The 19,826-nt window shown below is 47.3% G+C and overlaps 1 protein-coding gene across 5 annotated transcripts in view; it reads left to right on the plus strand.

Annotated features, from left to right (window-relative positions):
• Window positions 1-19,826, plus strand: part of LHFPL2 (LHFPL tetraspan subfamily member 2) — a 145,933-nt gene that overhangs the window by 71,952 nt on the left and 54,155 nt on the right. The window contains exon 1 of one of the 5 annotated variants that reach the window (XM_045847994.1): window positions 2,337-2,445. The exons of the other annotated variants lie outside the window; for them this stretch is intronic. The gene's annotated coding sequence lies outside the window, so the exon portion shown is untranslated. Of the gene's footprint in view, window positions 1-2,336; window positions 2,446-19,826 lie in introns of those variants that run through there. 5 annotated transcript variants of the gene reach the window in all.

The raw sequence follows: 19,826 nt of genomic DNA on the forward strand, positions 1-19,826 counted from the left end.
ATTTTGTTGAGACCCTAGTTGCAGAGAGAGCTCCTGGGGCAAACCCCCAGGAGTTAAACTTTTCTTTAGCTGCTGCAATATTCTGTTATTTGCTTCTGCAAGCAAAGATGGTTTTTCACCTGCCCAAAGGTCACACCTCAGTCCTCCCTAGTGTCCCTGAATGCTGGTATGTATACCCTTGAAGCCAAGCACTAGCCCTTACGTATTTATTATTAAGGCTGGGCTAGAATTGTCAGAAGATGTTTATATGTGTCCTGATTATCAAACTAATCTCTGTTTATAAAGAAAAGTATTCTCATTCAGAGAAAAAACAATAGGACCTCTTCGGGGTCACCACTGTCAGTCCAGAGGCCGAGTCCCTAAGAAAGCCTGTTTGTGTACCTTCTTTTCTTCACGGAGCTGAGCACTTACCCTGTGTCAACCTTTATGTTCAGTTACTTTTTTGTTTAATATTGTATTATGAAATTTCCCATATCATTGAAAGTTTCTGGTTAAAGAAAGAATTTCAGTGGTTGGATATTCTATATTATGGTACATATTTAAATCATTTTAACCTATTTTTGATAATTAAGCTGTTTTCAGATTTATTTTAAACCATTAAATACAAATCTTGAATATTCTTTTATGGCTATCTGTTCAGTTTTTAAAATACCGTGTATCTAGGGAAGTTTGGCTCACATTGGCAGTGTAAGGGTTTGTTTTATCACACCCTTGGGATCATTGGATCCTTATATCATGACAGTTGGGGAAGTGAGAATGACTCCTCATCTTATTTTTTGCTGTTTTTATTACTAATGAAATTGAATGCTTTTCCTAAGTATTATAGAATGGCCATTTGTACTTTCTCTTTGTGATTTTATTTTTTAAAATACATTTTATTGATTATGCTATTACAGTTGTCCTAATTTTTCCCCCTTTGCCCCCCTCCACCTGGTGCACCCATTCATTCTCTCCAGCAGTTGCCCCCTTAGTTCATGTCTATAGGTCATGTATGTAAGTTCTTTGGCTACTCCATTTCCTATACTCTTCTTAACATCCCCCTGTCTATTTTGTACCTGCCAATATGTGCTTCTTAATTCCTGTACCTTTTCCCCTATTCTCTGCCTTCCCTCTCCCAACCCTCCAAATGATCTCCATATTTGTGATTCTGTTCCTGTTCTGCTTGTTTTAGTTTGTTATTTAGATTCAGTTGTCGATAGTTGTGAATTTATTGCCATTTTAATGTTCATCATTTTTATCTTTTTCTTTTTCTTATATAATTCCCTTTAGCATTTCATATAATAATGGCTTGGCCATGATGAACTCCTTAAGCTTTACCTTATCTGGGAGGCACTTTATCTGCCCTTCCATTCTAAATGATAGCTTTGCTGGATAGAGTCATTGAGGTTATAGGTCCTTTCTTTTCATCACTTTGAATATTTCTTGTCAGCCCCTTCTAGCCTGCAATGTTTCTTTTGAGAAATCAGCTGACAGTCTTATGGTAATTCCTTTGTAGGTAACTCTCTACTTTTCTCTTGCTGCTTTTAAGATTTTCTCTTTATCTTTAACCTTTGGCATTTTAATTATGATGTGTCTTAGTATGGTCTTATTTGGGTCCATCTTGTTTGGGACTCTCTGTGCTTCCTGGGCTTGTATGTCTACTTCCTTCACCAATTTAGGGAAATTTCTTTCATTGTTTTTTCAAACAAGTTTTCAATTGCTTGTTCTTTTTTTTCTCCTTCTGGCACCCCTATGATTTGTATGTTGGTACATTTAGAGATGTCCCAGAGGCTCCTTAGCCTCTCCTCAGTGTTTTGAATTCCTTTTTTCTTCTTGCAGTTTTGATCGAATGCTTTTTTCTTCCTTGTGTTCAAATCTTTGATTTTATTCTCAGCTTTATCCCCTCCACAGTTGGTTCTGTGTAGATTTTTCTTTATTTCACTTAATGTAACCTTCATTTCTGCCTAAGTCTTTTTTTTTATGCTATTGAAGTACCCAGTTTGTTCCTGGAGCATCCTGATTACCAGTGTTTAGAACTCTGCATCTGATAGGTTGCTTACCTCCATTTTGTTTAATGCTTTTTCTGGAGTTTTATTCTGTTCTTTCATTTGAGTCATATTTATTTTTGTCCTCATTCTGGCAGCCTCCCTGTGTTTGTTTCTGTGTATCAGGTAGAGCTGCTTTGACTCCTGTCTTAGTAATGTGGCCAATTATAGAAAAGCTCACCTGTAAGTTATGGGGTGCGGCCTTAGGTAATCACCCGGGTGGGGCAACCTGTGCCAGGGCTTTGTGGCTCTGTGTTGGGAAGGACTCACAGAGGGGACAATGCCACTGCCTGTCCTCTGGAGTTTTGGCAGGGGAAGAAGCTGTCTTCCGGCACATACCCTGTTGTCATTGAGTTCACTTTCTCCCTGTATGGCACCGGTGTCCTTCTAGCTGTTGCCCTGGTGCTGAATCCCAGAAGGGGTGAGTCTGCATGAGTCCTAAGTCCATTGTGGGCCCTTTAGAATCTTGTAATTTCTTCTGCCACCCCAACCCCCACTGGTTTTTACATTCAGAAGTTATGGGGACTTATCTTCCTGGTGCTGGAACCCTGGGCTGGGTGGTCTGGTCTGGGGCTGGGATCATTCACTCCTGAGGTGTCCTTCCTGATACCGTATTTTAATGCACCACACTTGGATGTGGGACTGCCCATTCTGTGTCTCTGTGCCTCCGCGCCTCTCCACCTCTCCGTGCGTCTCCGTGCGTCACCATGTCTCCCCGTGTCTCCACCCCTCCTACCCATCTGGATGGATGTGGCTTCTTTAAATCCTTGGTTGTCAGACTTCCATACAACTGGATTTTCTGACAATTCTGGGTAATACTTGTTTTGTAGTCGAGTTGCAATTTTTGCTGTAGTCGTATGAGGAGGTGACGCATGTTTACTCCACCCATCTTGACCAGAACTTTCTTTTGTGATTTTCTATGTCATTCTCTTTAGGTGAAATTGTCATTTATGATGATAATTTGTGATCTTGTTCCATTTTTGTAGAAAGGTTTCTTGGGGTGCATAACTTTGCATGTATCGTCTTCTCAGTAATAGTTAATTACATACAAACTGTCCTGTGTTTTAAGGGGAAGTCAGATGTGGAAATGTCAAAGAACACAGTTGGGAGTTCTAATGAGACTTCTTGGTTGTGACTGTCAGCGTCTGAGAAGTTAGCTCTGCCCAGTGAGCACCCCCCTGTCCTCCCTCACCCTGTCCCCACCCTGCCTCCTGCCCTGGCACTTCTGTCAGCGTTTCCCCCTCTCTGTCTAAGGCAGACATGCTGTAGCTCCTGTTGACAGAGTACTAATGATCAACAACACATTGGCTCATAAAAAAGCGTTCATTGACCCCATGAAGTGATTCTAACCTTTTTCTCTTCTCCTAACGTTTCTTGTCAGACCGGCTTACTTATCTTGCCTGTCCCTTAATCATTGTGTCCAAATCATCCTTGATTCTCCTTCTCGACTTCAGCTCCTTGCATCCTCCAAGTTATCTAGCCCCTCCGTGACTTCAGCTGCCAACCACGGGCCAGACTGCCCCCAACTGACCTCTCCTCCAGGCTGCAGACCCGAAGAGCCAACAGTCTGGTGGGGGTCTTCCCCTGGTGTCCCATTGGCACTTCTAATGCAGTGCTCCCCAGACTGAACCCATTCCTCCTCCCTGACTGGGATTATTCTTTATTAGCTAGCTTTTCAACTTCACCTCCCAGGGAGCTCAGGCAAGAAATACAAATATTTTCATAAGATTCTTTCAGGGAGTAAAATTAATATTTTTGAGAATGAAAATATGGTGATTGTCTCCTAAGGCTTGAAAGACTTTATTAAGATAGCAAAATATCTTTCCCCAGGGGTACATTTTTTTTTTCAGGGGTTATTGGAAATATGGTGCTGGGAAGAATAAAAGGAAATTTAATACCATGGAAGTTGGAAACAGCCAATGAAATTCAATCCATTGTTAGAACACATATAACACAGTAACTCCCAGAGATTTAAGACAGCTCAGTTTGCTTCCTGAGCCTGTCAGACTCTTTGTGACTATGACACGGAAAGGTTCTTCAGCCCTAATATGCCCTGACTGTGTTTTATTTACTGTGAAAGTTTACTACACCTGAATGCGGGTGTCCCTATGGGCCTGCCTGCTTTTATTGGTGTCACGGTGCTTCAGTATTGGTACTTTTCTTAGACCAGTTTCCCCCAAAACAGATCTTATGCTATGGATTCAAGCACAAGGAGGTTATTAGGAAGGTAATCCTGGAAAGCATTAAGGGAACAGGGATGTGGAATACAAAGGAGAGGAGAGCCCATAAAGGGATGCACTTAAGCTGTTTGCTCAGTCCTCAACTTCTAGGAAACAGCCTTCAGAATCATCCACTTGGAGGGGCCAGCAAGCTGGGGTATGTCTCCTCTGACTCACATCTGCCATTGACTGGTGGCTGCTCTTGAGGCCAACCCTTACGGTCTGCTCCTTCAGGTGGCGGTTGTTCTGCTGGAGGTCCTGGGTGCTTGCTGCATGTGCAGGAATGGGGAGCTGGGTTGATGGGGGTGCGGTGCTGAGGGGCACCGACAGTGCCTGCTAAGTGCACAGCTTTAACATTTCTAACACAAGCTCACTCTAGAGAAAGGTACCTAAGATGATCAGATGCAGAGCACATACCGAGATCCTTAATAGAGTGTCCTTACATTATGTCAGTATCTGACAGCTATCAGAGTGAATTAAAAGCTACTGAGAATTTTATACCACTGCTTCTGAACGTGGGAAGGGAAGATACAGGGAGGCCCTCTGAGAGGCGGCTAGATGTTGTTTCTGAAATGACATCATGCCTCAGGAACAGACACTGAGAGGCCATTAGAGTAACAAATGGAGTAACTGTATTGTCAGGCTCCTTATACGTTGAGGTTTCCGCAGTGCTAATCAGCCTACAGAATTATAACTAGGCCTATAAGGAAATTACGATATTTTTTCCATGCACTCAGATCTGGATGAAAACAAAAATCTGACGGAAGTCTGTGGTCAGCCAAGTCTGAACAGAGCCACCTTCATTGCTCTGGGAAATTCCTGGGGAAGGAAGGGAAGAAGGTGGAATCCAGAGCTGGAGTGGACCTTAAAAAGAATCTCTGCCACATGCATCTTGTTACTCCTTTTTGTTACACTCATACAGTGGTCCTGATGACGTAGGAAATGTACCCTAATGTTGATTGTGCTGGTAGTGTCGTCTAGGGGGTTGTGGGGAAAAGATCTTGATGCTGTTAGATGACTAATCATTCAGACCAATGTCTCTGTCCTTAAAGAGCTCCCAACCTGGCCATGAGAGACCAGCTGAGGTCATTGTCACTGTAACAAACTGATTATATGGGAACAGAGGAGGGAATAGTTAATTCTGCCATTTGGGGAAGGCATCCCAGAGCTGTGACCTTGGATATGGGCCTTAAGAATGACTTGGTTTCACTACGGGATGAAGGAGGCAAGGGGAAGTTCTGGTAGAGACAAGAGTGGGCAAAGGCAAGAGGGCCTGAAGGTGTAAAGCCAGGTCAGGAAGCCACGAGTGGTTTGGTGTGACCGAAACACAAGGTGTAGTGAGGCCGCGAAGGCAGGTGAGGGATGGCAGCTTGTGGAAGTCCTGAGGGCCTCATCCCTGCCTGTAGTGTCTCCCACACTCATGGCAAAAGGCTCATGTTTAAGTTCCCATCAAATGTCCTGCCGTTGTAGAAACCACTTAGGTGCAAGGCGGTAAGTGGGGCTCATGGAGCTTGCGTGGTGCAGTCGTGAATCCCCACATCCTCTTCTCATCCTCCTTTATAACTCACAGACTGCCTTTGCCATGGAATTCCCCTTTCTCTGTAGATTCACTTTTAGTCCATCCTTTGAAACCACATTCGGGCTTCCGGGAGATGTTTCCCTGATGACCTCATCGAGTAAGTTAAAGACTCACAAGCATTTGATGCCAAAGAAAGAAATGTTAGGATACCTTGCTTCTGATGTGATAAACTGGCCCCTGATTGCCATGTATCTTTGGGAAAATCTGCCCTTTATTTGAAATGAATGTAGGAATAATCAATGGTGAGGCACTGATCTAGCAGCCAGAAGCATAGACCCTTCTGTCTACCCCTTGTCGTTCACTCTCCCCAGTTCAAGAGAAAATACCAAAGCACACAGATGTTTGCTCAGCTTCCTCTTCAGCACCCAGTGTTGCAGCCTGCCTCCATTGTGCACTGGCACAGGGACAGCGGTGGGCACCTGGTCCTTGGGGAGACGGCGTTTGCTCCTCCTCATCTGGTGGGTGCCCTTGTAATGGCCCTGAGCCTTGATTTGACGCTGCCCAGCCCACATGAGTCTTCCCTCCCCGTCGGGGCCCTCATGCTCCCACCAGAGCATTAGATCATTTCCCCCCACATCAGAGTGATCACAAGCTTTCAGTGGAGAACCTGGTTTTGCAGATAGATGATCGTTTTCTTCCTGATTCAGCAGAAAATTGTACGGAGGGTACAGATTGGTGACCAATGGGCAGATTACTAAGTTGAGTGGCTCTGTAGTAAGCTGTCAGCCCTTGTGAAGGAATAGCTTGTGGCCTCCCGTTCTGCTATGGGCTATGTTATTTCACTGAATTTTAAACTTGGGTAGTTTAGTCAGAGTGAATCTTAAAATGTATGTTCTATAGGAATCAAGATTAATGTTAATGCTCAAAAAAACTATGTATCAGAAGAAAAAGACTCCAAACCTTTGTGAATACAACTTTAAGGAAAGTTTTCTAGTGCTAATCAAGATGATTTTGAGGCCTGGGTGGTGTTTCTCAGTGGGTTGAGCACCAGCCTGCGAACTGAAAGGTCACCAGTTTGATTCCCAGTCAGGACACATGCCTGGGTGGCAGGCCGGGTCCCCATTTGGGGCTGTGAGACAGGCATCTGATATCTCTCTCACACATCGATGCTTCTCTGCCTCTTTCTCCCTCCCTTCTCCTCTCTCTAAAAAATAAATTTAAAAAAAGATGATTTCAAATGGAAGTTTCTTCATGTCTAATCTGGGAGATAACTGGTAGCCTTTAGTTTTATAATCCCCAACTCAGGACTCACAGTGGAGTGTGCCACTTCCACACAGTAGAAGGTATTTTGGAAACGTAGGTGACATTTATGGGACATCTCGTAAGGCATCAAGAAAAAGTGTGATAAACTGGAGCTATTCCAAAAATTCAGGGTTCATGACTGAGCTTTCCAAAATGGTGTTACAGAGAAATGGTCTTTTATAAACTTTTTTGTTCATCATTAAACAAAGTTAAACAAGTTTTGTATTTATTACGGGACTTCTCAGAGACTTGAACAGGCTAATGTGTACAGTGCCTCCTCAAGCATCGACATGGCATTTGGCACTTGTCCTGGGACCCCTTTGACTGGAGAGAACTCACGGCCATTTCCCAGAACCCCTGTCACTCCAACCCAGCAAGGGAGATGCTGGCATGTGGTAGATTTAAAACAGTCACACATCCATTGAGCTCTTCCCATCCAAAACTGGCGCTTTATTTCCCTACCCCTTGAAATCTGGGTTGGCCTTCCGACTTGATATCTCTCGTCGGGGTGATAGATGCAGCACAAGTATTGTGTGAGTTCCAGAGCCTTGACCTCAAGAGGTCTGTGAGCTCCTCCTTTGCCCTGGTGCAACTCTGCCCTGGGACCCTCACCCGCCAGAGGAGGAGAGCTGTGGTGCCCCCCTCGGCAGGTGGCGTTCATTGCCAGGCATGTGAATGAAACCTTTGCCGGCCTTCCACGTGCAGCCAACCCCTGGAATTGTGAGAAATAATACACAGTTGTTTTAAGCCACTAACTTTTGAGGAACTTTGTCACACAATAGTAGTTGGTGATATACTAACAACCTGTAGCACCCAACAAAAACTTTGAAGTAAGACAGAAAAAAATATGGATGTTTAATCAGATACTTTCTATGAGGCTCTTTTGTCTTAAAACTAAATCTCTGGACGTGGATTTTTTCAGAAACCCGAGCCAAGTGAACAGGTGCCAGGAACATAGCGCGCTGGCATGTGGTCAGCAGCACCAGGTGATGGCGCCTAGTCACGGCACCATCGGTCCAGTGTGGGTCCTGCTGGTGCCGCCTCGGGAGGGCGAGCAGAGCTGGTGGAGAAGCAGCCTTCCCACCTGCACTCAGCGACGCGTTCCTGAGGGCTGTCCGGTGGCCATCTCTGGAGGTGACCAGTATCACTTAGGGCTCAGATTCATAATTAGATGTGAGCAGACATAGCATCTGATACACTCATGAGCCAGCTGTGGGGATGTGAGACCTTGCCAGTGCTTCTGTCACAGAGTAGGTACAATTACTACTGGTTCCTAAGAGCAGATCTGATGAGCAGATGTTGAAAGGGACACGCTTTCAGCAGTCCCCTGGTGACATGTGGAAATGTAAGAGGCTCCAGGCCATGCCCCTCACTGAGGCCTGATTGCCAAGTGCCTGGGCTGGGCAGCACCCCGTCCGGGGACCCTGCACCCACCACTTTCTCAGTGCTCCTGGTCTGGGTGGAGCTGTTTACATGGATGTTGGGACTCCAGGCTCATGGGCCGCAGCTGGGAGGCCTCAGAGCCTTGTTTGTAGCTACACCCAGGCCTTAAAATGCTCAGACCGGAAGATCCTGACAGTCATGCTTCAGTCACACTGGCCACAGTGTGTTGGGGAAGAAGCAGAAGGTTCCAGAAACCATGGGAGTTGGAGCTGGAAAAGACCCACTTGGTCATGAAGTCTCCTCCTGCATCATGGGCCGATCACTCCCCTGGGATACTCTGGAGTGCTCCGTAAAAGCTGTTTCCGAATGACTCAGGCTGGGAGTCTTCCAGCCATTCTCCTGGGAGATGAAACAACTTTTTCTGTGGAGGAAATATTTTCCTCACGATTGGTTGGGATCTTTTGTTGGTTGGCTCCCACCCCATCACTCCTGGCTGGTCTCCCTCAGACCACCCCGAACAAGCACCCCTCACCTTCTTGCCTTCCCACAGTTAAGTCGATGTCATGCTTCCGCCCGGCAGCAATTAAACGGGGGAGGAGGGGCCTGCTTCCTAGTCTGGGGCTTTGTGAAGCGATGACTTTCCCCAGCTGCTGCAGTATGCTGATCCCCTCGTCTGAGTTTCTCTCTAATTTTTTGTCCCTGTAACATTTCATAAGTGTCGAAACTACTGGTATTTGTAAACATTGTAAGGAGTGTATTCCACCATTGGAATGGCATTTTCATTGACAATTATTTGTTTATTCTTTTGAATCTTTGCTAGATTGGCTTGCCTTGGTTTATATGCCATGGCCTAACTGGTACCAAAAAAACTGAAATGGAACCTGGCTTCTCCAGAAGCCAATAATGATGATATCATGCACCACACATATGGTGGGCACAGCCATGTAATCACTGTCATCCTGGGGTGTTCCTTGGGGGGCGGGTACTTGCTGTAACTCAGAGTTCAGTCAGTAAAACCTAAAAATAAGGGGCCATGTATCTGCACAGACCATAGCCACGTTAGGAACATTTAGGAAACAAAGGATCGTGGTTCTGTGGGTCTCTTTGTCATTACTGATGAAGCTGGGAGTTGAGAAGCAGGAGTTCACCAGTGAGACTCAAGTTCAGACCATGTGGTGAGATCCAGGTTAGAAGAGCCATTGAGATCAGTGTTTTTGGAGCGTGTTCCACAGGACGTGACAGTTCCTGGGGGAATTTTAGGGGCTACCTGGCATGGCTGGATCAGGGGAGCCCCCGTGAACCCCTTCTTTTATAATCGGCACAGCTCTGTTTTTGTCTGTTTCATTTGCAGAACTGGAGTTGCTTGTCAGATTCTGTTTGATAAATAGTCTTCCGTGCTCAGAAGGAAAGTTTGCAAACCACAGGTTCAGAGGACTGACTTCTAGTAAAAACAAACACAGAGAGAAGCCTCTTTAGACAAACAACTAACGATTACATTTCTGGGACCCACACAAATCAATCCACAGACATTTGGAAGCAGCAAAAAGCAAAGAGCTAAACAAATAGATGATTCGGTGTAACTGCTATGTCATCGGGAAACTCTTAGTCAGGATAAACAGAGCCTGCAGACTGTGGCCTCTAAGTGACAAGGTGAACAAGAAGCCAATTCTAGTCATATGCACAGGTGACTCGATAGGTTGTGTTAAGTCAGCACCAGCAAGTCCTGTAGCTGAGGTTGGTAAGAATCACGTGATAAAGGTGACCATGTATTGTGAGCTTTCACTTTGCTGAGCACTGTGACTCAGATGCCTGGCCAATGCCAGGAAACGTAGGCCTGTTATTATTTCTATTTCACACGTTAGGAAGCTGAGGCTCGGAGACGAACTTGTCCAACAACACACAGCTAATAAAGCGATGGAGCTGGGGATAGGTCCCTAGAGTTTATGTCCTCTTAAATGTTCCTATTGGCTCTCTATGTTAATCCCTTTTAAATTTTATTTTTGTTTGTATGTGCATATTCCCTCCCTCCCCCCCACAATGTTTTGGAAAGCAGACTACTAAAGATACCTAGTTTGAGAAAATGTCTTATCATAGTTATAATTTTGTGGTCATTCCACTCAAAGCTTGCTCCATGTAAAGTTGAAATTTAGTATTGTACGTGAATGATTCTCATGGATAGAAAGCATGTAGAGAAAAGGAGCCAACAGTCTAACCTCAACAGTGTGCACCAACACTAAGCAGGCCTGTGCAGCTCAGGGAAGCACGGCTGTGCCTGGGTTTAACGGCTCACAGACAGCCACTCCAGAGTTTTATTGGCGCAGTAGAAAATAGAACTCTTGAAGCCCATTGCTAAGGCAGATGGGAATAACCTTTGCACAGGTTTTAAGTTTTTAAATGCTGAGCATTTTTCTCAGATTCTACCTTAGCTTCTCCAACTCATCCTCTGTATAATGGCCTTAGTTAGCCAAGGCTGGGGAAGGAGGGGTCTCTTTTCGAGGGTCTGTCCTTGACTTAGTTCATGCCCCTCCAAAAGTACATGAACGTAGTCCTTATTCTTGCCAGTAACCAGAAGTTTCTGCTGAAACTTCTCTCCAGTCAGTTGACTCTGTTGGAGCAAAGTATGTTTCCTAAAGAGCGAATTTAATGGGCGTTTAGTTTTGTTTTTATAGGTGCGTTTGGAAACGCTGGAACTGTTTGAGAAACTGTTTCACAGCACATCCAGGTGGCCCGAATGATCTGCCTCCATGCATCACACCAATTTTAAACAAGACTGAAGCTCATAGTACATTTCTCTTCTGGAGCAAGTGAGGCCCTCAGGGAGAAACATGAACTTACGTGGGTGCTTAGGAAGTATTGAGTAATAGTTCTTTCAAGCCACGAGGGCCCCATTTGCCCAGCAGAAATTTATGAACACTGCCCTACTGGCTTATAAAAGTTCATTTTCTTTCCCAAGTGCCTAGGCTCACTGCCTGAAAGTAACAATTTCACTGAAGGCTTCGACCATACTTGAGTACTGATTGTTACAGAGACACATCCGAGAAACCCCACCCTTTAGTAGGTGACAGTTATGTTGCTGAGATAAAGTCTTAGCTGTGCCCTCCTGATGAGGACTGTGCTGGTGAAATGGGACATGGGGAAGTGGTTGCTAAGTGACAGACACTTCTCTGATCCAATGCGGCAGATAGCTGAGGCTGGATTGGCCATGGTCGGGTTGGATGCGCAAAACCACCACCAGGCGTGTCTGACCTGCAGCCTGCAGGCTGTACATAGCCCAGGATGGCTGTGAATTCGGCCCAACACCAAACTGTAAATGTACTTAAAACATGATGAGATTTTTGTGTGATTACGTGTTGCAGTGTATTTAATGTGTGGCCCGAGACTACTCCTCGTCTTCCAGTGTCATAGAGACACCAAAAGGTTGGACACCCCTGCCTCACGGTTTGGACCTGACTGGCTGTGAGCGTGTGTGATTTGCCTCACAGTGACAGGCAGCTTGTCAGTGGTTTCCAAAACATCTGTCTCAAAGAGGGTGGTTGAAATTCCTACAGGGGAGTGTTTCCATTCATTGTCCATGAGAAACAAGAGTGAGTGGGAGTAAGTGAAACAGATCAAGAGGAAATGAGTCTGCTCTCCACTTGGGATTATAATGCAGATGAATTCCATATTTTGGTTAGGGAATGTTTTCTTTTAGAAAAGAAAAGACAAGAAAGAAAAGTTTAGATTCTGACCCAGTTACTGAAAAGCAGACTGAGATGCAGTGAAATGCCTGCCAAAACAGTCTCTTCAGTTTGTTGTACTTTTGTTTTTGAGTTTTGGGGTGTGTGTGTGTGCACACGCGCACACGCGCGCACACGCGCGCACACGCTTGCGTGCAGGAAAATGGCCCAAGACTTGCTGGCATGCTTTTCTGCCATTGGCCTGACTTTCCCACCGAGGTGGCGGGACCTCGCCAGAACAAGCAGCTCTAAAGCTGCCACAGTCAGCAAAGCTGTGGATCCTCACTGCATCTGCGCAGTTGGCGACTTGAGGATTCAAACAAGTAATACCTATTCACCCTATTGACTAAAGTCACAACTGAGGCTTTCCTGGCTAATTTTTCCTCATCAGAAGGGTGGCCCTATAAACAAAGCAATGTTCGATTTTGATGTAGAGGTTTTATATGCCCACCCTGTGCCCCTGCTGTATCCAGGAGTGGAGAGGCTGATTTGCTCCTTGTACACTGTGTTCAAATTGTGCTACCTCTGACGATGCCAAAACAAAGATTTGAGTGAGCTCTGTTTTACCCTCTGAGGTGTCACGTGATAGGCAGGTATTGGACACCCGCCATGTGTGAGGCTATGACATTGAGCAGGGGAGACCCATGGCCCCTGCCCTCATGGAGTTCACTGTCTGTAGCAGTCTGGGTGCTCTGCCTGGAAGACAGCCCCCTGCTCTCCCAGGGAGCTGCTCGAGAACCGGGAGGCTCTCCGTTGGCAAGTCGAGTGTCTTCTCCTCATGGCTACCCTGGCACTGCTAGCTGGTCAGCGATTTTCCTCAGCCACCCCCGGGCCTCCTCACCTGGGTCCCAGGTCGGGGGGCCTGTTTAGCTCGCAGCCCCTCTCAAAAGCCAAGAAGAAAGTGCTTGCAGCCCGGCCCTCCCACCTGGCCGGGCCACTGGAGGTGGACCTGCCTCCAGTGTTGCTCCCTGGAATTACCAAAGACAACCAAAGGCTAAGGCAGGCTCCTGCCACCCCTCCCAGGGCCCCTTCTCTGCCTTCAGTGCACATGTAACAGTGGCTTTATGTCTTGCACTAGCCCCCCTCATATTTTGTCCTCGTTGTCACTGTGCACAGGCCTCCCTGTCTCCTTCAGTCTTGGGCTGTGTATACCTAAAGGTGACTTGACTGGCTGAGGAAAGACTCTTCAGCCCCACCATGGCTCTCCTGGGCTACCTGTGCTTCTGGGGCCTGCACAGGAAGGCCAAGGCTCTTCACCTTGTCCCCTGGAACCCGGTATACCAGGCCCAGGTCTAAGGACTGTGTCTCAGGGACAGGGCTTAGGGCATGACTGTCCTGCCATGCTCTGTCCTCTCAGAGGGGCAGCAGAGAAGAGTGGGAAACCTAGACAGCCTCAGCAAGGAAGCATGGGAGACCGCCGTCCCAGTGTCTGGCCCCCTTCCCCCCACAACCCTCCCTGTGGGCAGGGGTGGAGTTCTAGGCAGGGTCCCCCATCAGCACCTGTTGAGCTGATATAGCATGTGCATCCCTGGGGGGCTGTAACAGAGACACAGGAGGATTCAGAGCTCAGGCAGTATGTGGACTGTCTAGTAAGGGAGAAGAGATGTGGTCTTTAATCCACTGTGCTGTGGAAAGTGCCATGCCATTGAAGGGGCACGGGGAAAAACCGGAGCCCACTCAGTGGGGGAAGAGTCTAAAGGGAAAGGCTTCCTTGGAAGAGCTGGCATTCCAGCTCGACCTTGAAGTCCAGGTGGGAGGTGGAGAAGGAGTGAGGAGGCAACCGCACTGAGGTGCGCACATGCGGGAAGTCCGTTTGGCTGGAGCTCCGAGAACAGTGGGACAGGTTCCGCTGTGTTTGGTGCCTCCCAAACTCAGCGACTGCAGCAGGGAGAAGCCCAGCAGGGTGATTCCTGGAAGTCCCAGGATGCAGTTCATGATCACCCTTTCCGGTAGACTCCAGCAGGACTAGAGCAAGTGGGTTTGGCAGCTCTGTAAAAGCGGATGTTTGATCTTTCTCCTGCCAGGGTCACAGCAGCGGTTCCCGTTCCAACACCTGAGCCTCTCTAGGGACCGTGCTGGAGAAAGCGTGCTCTGGGCTAATGTGAGGCCCTGTAGAGATCATTAACTTTTCCTGAGGGCGAGTGAGAGCCTTCACACAATGCTGGAGAATTTATTTCTGAGGGGTGTGAAGGTAGTTGGACAAAAGCTTAACTACAATGGTAGCTTTTTCAAGGACAAATGCAAAGGTCACAGAGCTATGAAGTTTCTGTAATTTAAGGATTCTAGAATTACCAGTGGCTTTCCTCTTTAAGTGGACCCTTGTCATAACTCAAACTTGAAGCATTCTAACATTATTTTACAACAGAAATGTATTTTTTAAGTGGAGTTTTTTTTTAAGTTGAAGTTAATCTCAGCGGTTCTGGTTCCTGCTGTCTGTAGGCCAGGCGGGTACCAGCTGATGGCCACCCTCACTGAAGTAGGTAGGCAGGTCCTCGGCAGCTGCTGTAATTATTGCCATTTTCCTGCCGTGCAAGTCTGGACTGAAAGTTCTCTTTTGTGTGGATTTTACAGCACAGTACTGCTTTATGGGTTTATTTTTTACGTTCCCCTCTTTTGAGTGTTACTGGATCCCCAGTCACCGGAAGGCCAGGATCTGTTTCAGTAACTGATTTATCAGGTGCCAGCCTGGCCACACACCTCACTGCAGGAGTTCATGCGAGATGCCCACACCCCCTCCCCCAAGGACTTTGTGACCAGCTCAGCCAGGAGCCTGCCACAGAGTGTGACAGGCCGTGGCTGCCTTTATGTTTTCCTCACAGCAGTAAATGTAAAGTGGCTTCTACAAGCCACAGTCACATTTGAAACACGACCTCTGTGACCTCCTTTAGCCGCTCCCGGGCCTGGGCTCCCAGGTCTCCGCTGCCACACTCTGGCTGCTGCAAGAGTGGGTGAGAAACTTCAAAGGAAGTGCTCCTGAGACCTCCAAGCCTCTGGTCAGTGCATATTTTGTTACCAATAAATGCTTGGAGGATGCTCCACGTTCTCCCCCTCACTGTAGTTCTCCGGATGTTTCATCTCTCTCGCCTTCACTACGGGCCAACCAAGAGGACTGGTTAGACCGTTCCTTTCCAGGCTGCTGATTTAGAGTCTGTGTGGAGAGCGGCACCATCCAGGCTGGGGGTGAAGTGGGGTGATGGATGGATGGGGAGGTGGGCTGCAATTCACTGATGATATATCAAGCAGTTAATTAGGAAACAGGCTTCCTCTCTGTGGGAGGTAAGGGATTTTCTGTTCCTTTGTTCTTGTTGCTAATATTCATGCCGTTTTCCCTCGTGGACACATCAGGCTCTGCTCTGAACCGTCCCCGATCCCCTCTGGCAGTGCTAGAGGCCAGCTCCCTCACCAGAGACATAGGGCATCACAGACATTGGGGTCTCCTTGTGGCTAAAGGCCAAGAATGTAGGATGACAGCTCTGTGTCCTCATAACAAGGTAGCGACTGCCTAGCAGGGCTGTGTGGTTTGTTCAGATAAGCAGGTCATTCCAGCTCAGCCCCAGAGAGCCACTTCAGTGAGACCATTGTCTGCCTACCGTGCAGCAGGAGCCGTTGTCCAGGGCTGCTGTTCAGCGGTGAATTTCATAGCTGCTTTCATGTGCCACTTATAAGTCAAAGCTGGTTATGGAGAGGCAGCAGCAACAGGATGCTTGAATTTGTGCCTAGACCACAGGTGCTAGGAATGATCCCAACCACCTCTATTTCCTCCCGTCTCAGGGAGACCAAGCACGGTCAGCGTGGTCCCCCTCCCAGCCAGTTCCCACTTTCTAAAGACCGTGACTGTGAGGCCAGCGTGGTTCCTGCCTGGGACAGGTGAGGCCAAGGTCTGTGGCCTGTTAAAATCAGTGACTGACAGTTTAGAGCTGAAAGGAGGATCTTGAATGGAGACCATTATTTTTTGGAAGACGCATCATGTTCCTTCCGTTGATTTTGCAGTGTTGGCAGATAAAATACTGCAATGCAGAGATCACCGCCAGCCTCTTTTTAAGGAAACAAACAAACAAGACAGTGACCCAGTTCTGTCCCTTCTCGTTTATTGTACTGAGTATGGCTCAACCATTACCTAAGAAAACTGGAGCAGTTCCCTTTCATAGTTTAGTTAACATGAAACATGTCTCCTAGCACACAAGGGGATGCCTGTTGACGGGCATGAGGTGTCCTAGGCTTGTTACAATGCTTAGCACTCTGCCAGTATAAAATAAATGCAAGAAAATAAAAAGGACTGTTTTGCTTGAAAGAAGGAAACTGTTGTGCATACTTTTAGAATCACTTTGTGTTGGCTGCACACTGTGCTAAGCACCTTCACAGGCCACTGAGCATTGTTGTCCTGGAGCGAACAGGCCTGTGGGACGTATTGCGAGAGTATTACGTGCTGAATGATGGTATGGCCCTAACCAAGGGCAGGGTGAGATCAGGGAAGGGAGAGATTTGTGTGGGTTGGAATAGACTGTAAAAATATCTTACTAACTTCAAGCCCTGGCTGGCGTAGCTCAGTGGATTGAGCACGGGCTGCGAACCAAAGTGTCGCAGGTTCGATTCCCAGTCAGGGCACATGCCTGGGTTGCAGGCCATGACCCCCAGCAACCGCACATTGATGTTTCTCTCTCTCTCTCTTTCTCCCTCCCTTCCCTCTCTGAAAATAAATAAAATCTTAAAAAAAATATCTTACTAACTTCAAAGGGAGGCCTATGGAAATGCTAATAACTTAAAAAGAAAAGTTTAGCTGGTTTGTGCAGAAGTTGTGAGGGGGCCAGGTAGGCAAATGCCAAGCATGACTGGGTGGGTTTAGGTTGGCATCCTACCCACCCACAACCTTGGACACTGCTGTGGACAGCCTGTCCAGAGACCAGTCCCCATGGGCTGCAGTGTGTTGTTCCCTACCGTCGGTGACAGTGCCAAGGGTCTGTAAGCTCTCAGTTTCTCTGGGAAGTGGGATAGTCAAAGGCGATGGGAAAGTCAGCTAATTTTTTAAGCACCGACTCTGTATAAATAAGAGCAATATCCACCTCTGTGAGTGCACGTGTGTGCCAGGCCCTGTGCTAGTACTTTACAGTCTTTGGTTATTTCCCACAATACCTCAGTGGAGTACTGAGTTACGTGCCCTCTCCAAACTCACAAACAAGGAGACAGACTCAGGGGGGTTAGTGGCTTGCTTAGGGTCATCACACAGCTATTGAGGGACAGGGCTAGGAGCTGGAACTCTGTTGCAGACTTACAGCTCGTGCTCTTCAGGATCATGCTTCCTGATGTGTGTGCGGTGCTAGGCACTAGCCAAGGGAAAGATATGTGTGTGCTGACCTCAGACAACCTGTGGATCTCAAACAGGACAAGAGCTAGACGAGCAGGCAGTTCACACTGCCATTGCTCCTCTCCCCAGCACAGGGGTCACGCGGGGAAAGGGAAATTGCGCCAGTGCATGTAGGGCTGCTCACCTTCTTAGGTGTAGTGCAAAGAGTTAAATTTAAAGGTGATGGTGTCATGGGTGATTGTTCTTGTTGATTTTGGAAACAATTTTAGCCTATTATGGCATGATCACACATTCAGGTAAACAGCTGGAGTGAGTAAAAGAGGCTGCTGCAAACAATAGGGAGGAGTGGAGACTGGGGTAAATTGGAGACTTGAGAGAGCAGCCACTACTTAGCTTTCATTGCTTATTATCATGTGGAAATGTAGGCCCAGTATTGCCAGGTATGCTGATTTCTTTCCCCACAAGAAAAGCCACAAATCTGGATTTTTACATTGCCTTCCAAATTTTGAATGTTTGCTACTAATTCTTAAAACATTTAATGGGTCCTCTGTTGTCTGTGGGCCTCCAGTATGAAACCTCTGGAGAAGCTGGAATAGAAATGGGGATGTGGAGTTTAGAAAGCCCAAGACCATAGACCAGGATAGCAAATCCATTTCACTTAGTGCGTCTTGCCCAGCACCTCTCCGACTTCAGTGAGCACACGTCAGTGAGCAGGAGTCCCGTTCAAATGTGCTTGCCGATTCAGGAGTCAGGGGTGGGCTCCAAGGTTCTGCAAGACTGGGCCTCTGTCGGGAAGGTCCCTGAGGCAGCATCTAGGCCCAGTGGGAAAAGCACTGTGATGAGTCAATGCCGTCTACTGTTAGAGAAGAAGGAGGTGGGCTGACACATCTGCCCTCCCTATAGCACGCCAAAATAATACGGCGGATTGTGTGCTCACAGCTATTTCCAGGCTCTCCCTAAAGAGTCGAATTTGCAAACACTGCTAGGTCAGAAGCTTTTCAATTTCGTATCCTCCCTTCTTATGCCCACTCCTCCATATGAAGAAAAGTTGGATTCATCTATCATTTGGAAAGTTGGAATTAGACTGGTAAGCTTTCAACTTGGGTGGGATAAAGGAAGAGTTAGCTGATTGGTTCTCCCTTTCTGTATTTTGAGGAGACAAAAATACATGTTGCATATGTCGGTGTTCTGTTACTTCCACGTGGCCTTGGCGTCCCTTCGGCATGGGGTCCGTGTGGGGAAAGAAAGGGTGGGTGCTGAGAACATTACTTTGAGCAGAAATTATCTTGTTTCCATTCACCAAGCGCTGTTCTTGGAGCCTTCTCCATGTCCCCTGCCAGCGGTTGGTAGCCTTGGAATTGTGTGCCAGGAAACAATGTGATCTTTCTAATGGGGCAAGTGGGAGGAGAGGGACTGGGTGAGCCAGTGTGCGCTGGCGGTGGGCACCTAAAAATAGATCTTTTTCCTCATGAATTGACAAACATTTTGGGGGCTGGGGGACAAAAACGCCTTGCATATTTCTAACAATCTCGAAGAGTTCAACAGAGGAGGCCAAAGGGGCTAGGGTGCAGCCAGGAGGGTGGATGCGAGCCAGAGGGGGGTGTCTATGGCAACTGGACCCCTTGAAGGAAACTTCAGTGGCCTTTAGGGAACAGAGGCTGATCTCGGATCGGAGGCCACTGTGTATGTGCTAGTACGGTAGGGCGTGCCGGGTGGGAGGAAGAAGACAGGTCTCAGAGCAGCACTTCAGTCCTTCCTGAGCTGTGCGGTGCCTGGGGATGCGAAATGCAGATTCTGATTCAGGAGCTCCAGCTGGGGAGAGTCTGCAGTCCCAGCCAGTCCCCAGCTGATGCCCGTGCTGCTGGTCCAGGATCATCACACTTGGAGTAACAGTTGTCCGTGATCGTCAGGACTCCGAGGAAGGGCAGAGGCACTCAGCCAGGGAAGTGACCCCACTCGGTTTGCATCGTCTGGTGTTTGGCCTAAGCTGAGTAAAGGCAAGTGCTTTGGCAGCTGTTTCTCGTCATCCTCACAACGTTTTCCTTGCATAGTGGTGGTGGTGACACTTTAATATTACTAGTATTGTGTATTATAATTTTGCCGGTAGAAATGCAAATAGTTGGGGAGACTCCAGACATTGTAGACGTAATGACAAATTCAGTAAAACACAGGCATGTGCTATTTGCTGTGTAACAGGATCCTCTAAAATAATGGAACAGACTTTATCAAAATCGTCCGGGCAGAAGAACAGCCCAGACATTGAAGCTGTGAGGTAAAAGTCATTCTGACAACTTCAGAACTCCCACAAGGCAGTAGTGTGTCCAGTGGGAGCAGTGAAACCGTTCCTTGTGGGGCCAGGCT

Source organism: Phyllostomus hastatus, unplaced genomic scaffold (assembly GCF_019186645.2).
Source record: "Phyllostomus hastatus isolate PE091 unplaced genomic scaffold, TTU_PhHast_1.1 phas_contig_58, whole genome shotgun sequence".
NCBI lineage: Eukaryota > Metazoa > Chordata > Mammalia > Chiroptera > Phyllostomidae > Phyllostomus > Phyllostomus hastatus.